The sequence below is a fragment of the Pteropus vampyrus genome, unplaced genomic scaffold (assembly GCF_000151845.1).
Source record: "Pteropus vampyrus isolate Shadow unplaced genomic scaffold, Pvam_2.0 Scaffold402, whole genome shotgun sequence".
Taxonomy (NCBI): domain Eukaryota; kingdom Metazoa; phylum Chordata; class Mammalia; order Chiroptera; family Pteropodidae; genus Pteropus; species Pteropus vampyrus.
In genome coordinates, this window is record NW_011889183.1 from 167,890 (window position 1) to 171,588 (window position 3,699).

Genomic DNA, 3,699 nt, shown 5'->3' on the forward strand with positions numbered 1-3,699 from the left:
CTGCGGGTCTGGGGTGCGTTCCGCCCACCGCCAGCCTCACTCTCGCGCAGGCCCCAGCCCTCCGCCCGCCTCGGGACGTTAATGATTAAGTCCTCTCGGTGGTCGCTGAGTTGCGGTGGTGCGGCCCAGGCCCAGCGCCATGCTATCTCCCATCGCCGCGCACTTAACTACCTTTGATCTTATCGCACGGCAGATATAGAACTGAAATAATCACCATTTAAATATATTAGCTTGTTTGACATAGGCACTACACGCAAGGAAGATCAATAATGATTATACAATCGCCAGATACAATGTAAACGGCATACCGCGAAGTCTTTACCGGGCGAGATAGCATCTCAGAAATCCCCACCAGAGTCAATAGCCATTAGTTTTTAAGAGTGGCCACTTGAACTTGTGTGTGGGGGCGTGTGCGCTGGAGCCCGGTCGCCCAGGGCTGCGGGGTCTTAAAATAGCTGAGACTCAGAGACACAAAGAGAAGGCCGTGGTGGCGGCTGGGACCGACTGCGCCTCGAAATCTCGGTTGTTTCTGTTAAAACTGGGAAGAGCCCTTTGCATTCTGCGTGATTTAATTTAAAACAAAAACAAAAACAGTCTGACATCTAAGGAGGCCTTTTACAATTATAATCATATTCAAGTTTCCCGAACACTCATGACCACACAGAGAGCTGAACCTGTGAGCACGGGCACCTGACAGGCCCCATTAAAGCTGAAGTTTGGTCCCAAACCCCATATGCCTCCCTCGGCTCAGTGGAGAAGAGAAAGCCATGGCAACAAGTGCATCCTGCGTTATTTGCTCGACATCTCATAGGTGAATCTCCCCCACTGAGTCACTCGGGAGAGAAAATACTTTCCACTCCGGAAGGGAGCTGCCAGAGTTTCTGGAACCCGGAGCCCTGTCTTGGCTCCCGGAAGTTCACAAACGGCATGGGTTCCAGGCCAGTATTGGAGAATTAAGCAGCAAATGCAGTGCATGCAGTTATCAACTTTCCAGATTGTTCTCGGGCAGTAAGGAGCCACAGCGATCAATCTGTTCCCGGTCCTCCGAGCCGAGCCGGGAAACGCTGGTGCCCAGATGCCATTCCAACGGGCCAGGCCGCACAGACGTCGATCGAGGCGGCATCCGATGGTCCTCCCTCTGCTGAGAGCCATCGCGAGGGCGGGCGACGCAGGCTGAGACAGTCAGCGTTACTCCTCTGTTTGCGTCCGTCGGGGCTGGCGGCTCGGCACGCCTGACCCCTAAGCAAATACCACGGGATGAAGAGCAAAGTCCAGCGAGAGATAGAATGCCACCGTTCTGGTCCTCTCGGAAAATCGAAAGCTCTCGGAGGGAGCGCAGCCGTCACCGTGCAGCCCTCGTCCTCTCCCCCGTCCCCCGGCTGTCAAATTTACTGTTTAAGCTTTTCTTTGTAATCACAGGATTATGCACTTCATCACCCTCCCCACCCCCATCATTCCGGCTAATGGTTTTAAGGGGAGAGGAAATCACTTGTCCTCGAAGCCAGCACTTGACACTTTTATGGGTCGTTTGTAATGAAGCTATTCTTTGGCTTTAATGGAGACCTTGATTCCGGCCAGTGAGAATAATTGTCAAAAGGTGATTAATTAAATATTCACCGCTCCCCTATAAAATTGATCAACATATTACATTACACTGCTCCCAAAGTTATTTTATTTCTTCATTTGACTTCAAATTCTATGCATTTAAACAAGCCTTAAAATGGAGCCATATAATTTACTACATATTAATTATACATACATACTGACCAAAGTCAGAAAAAAATGTTTTACACCTTTTTTAACTCTGTAAAATGTGCCACCATCCCTCACGGCATTGAGAAATGCTGTCTTGGAGATAAAATAAATGTCTCTCGCTGGCTTCCCGCATGTGTGCAGGGAAGTGGCTGGTTAGCGGGGTTTAATTCCTGGAAACACGCAGCTTTACGTGAAAGAGGTTTCCAAGGCAAAAGGTGATATTACCAAACCTAATCGATGTACAGAGTTACAGCTTTAAAATGTCATCCTGGGAAGAGACGCATCGGCGACCTTTGCGGATCTGTCACTTGAAGCAGGTGAGGTCCGACAACTGGGATGGGGTAAAGGACAGGGAAGGGACGTCCCTAGGCTGGGGACTTTGCCAAAATAAAAATAAAGTTTGGGGCTCCATCGCTGCCACAAATCTAGAGCTTTCATTCACTCCAATGTTTGATGGTCAGAATAAATAAACGCAAAATCTTCCTGGAAAATCAGCCGTTCCTGCTCTTTTGCCCACGGCATCCAGGCCGCCCCGGCCACAGAGGACCAGGCGCGGAGGACCAGGCAAGCCGAGAAGCGCACACAAAAACCCGAAACTCTCAACTTCAGACGTCAGACTCGGTCCTAGAGATGCCCGTGAGCTCAGCAGTCAAACCGGATTTTATTATTAAGGAATCGATGAGGCATCATGACTTACGTTTTTTAAAAATCTACAAAAATAGACAGAAATTATGAAAAAGAAAAACAATAATCTGGTTTCTGTAGACCGCATTTCTGCCCTGGACCAAGGAATAACAGGCATGGAATGGATGACGTAGCTCTGCCTCAGACAGACACTGCACGGCGCCAGCTCGTTCAGCAGAGGAAGTGGGGACGGGCGTGCCCGGCGCCTGGAGCCACCGGGGTCCTGGACCCTGCAGAGCGGCTGGAGGAGCAGGCGCAGCGCGGACCCAGGACTCAGCCCGGCCCGGCCGGGCCCCTGCCTGAAGTCTGCGCGACATCCATGCACAGACTTTCCAGAAGGCGACTCCGCGTGCTGACCCCCAGTCTCACTGAAGTGGTCGATCACCCCCCTTTTTTTTTTTCCAGGCTGTTAAAATGTCATTGAGCAAACATAGCAGGTAAAACAAAAATGATGAGCAAAAAAACTAATATTTCAACTCGAACAAACTTGCTATTTGTAGCTTCGATCACGTGGGCCTACCGTGGTCAAGCTGGTTTCGGCAGCGGCTACAGGAATGAACCCCACAAAGGGATCGAGTTTAATCACCCAGGCCCAGGCCGTATTGATTTGGGGACTACTTGCAATGACTATATAAATAAGCCATTTCTTTGCAACTGTATCTACAGCCGGTCATGAACCCGAAGCCTTCACTACCTGGTCCAAAGTGAATTATGCCCTGCAGAAATAAATTAATAAAACGAACACAGCCGGGCTCCTCCGCCAACTTATTTTCACGTTTCAAGAGCTTAAAAATATAAAATCAATAATCATTTAGTCATAAGGGTAAATGAAGCGACATAACATCAAAGTATACCCTTTAGCCATTCAAGTCATCCTAGGTAATTTATCTCATCAAAAGGCAGTGGTAATAATCCTTTCCACACGCAGACAAGCTGCCACACAGCTGCTGCATTATCCTAGAGTAAACAAGTTGGGAGAAAATATTAAAAATCAATATCTGTTTCCTTCTATCAGGCCAGATGGCATCCATCACACGGCCGCCCCTGTAAGGCGCCCGGAGTGAGAAGGCAGAGGAAGTTGCACGGAACGCAGCTCGGCTCCGTGGGGAATGACAGCCGGATTTCCTTAAAAATGCAGAATTTTACAACTGCAAAAATCTGCTGAAATCGGAATTATGAGGAAATTCTATTGTAGCCATAGGGCGCGAAAGGAAAGCGATTCGGCACCGCGGAGCAAAACGTGCCCGCGGCTTCTCTGCC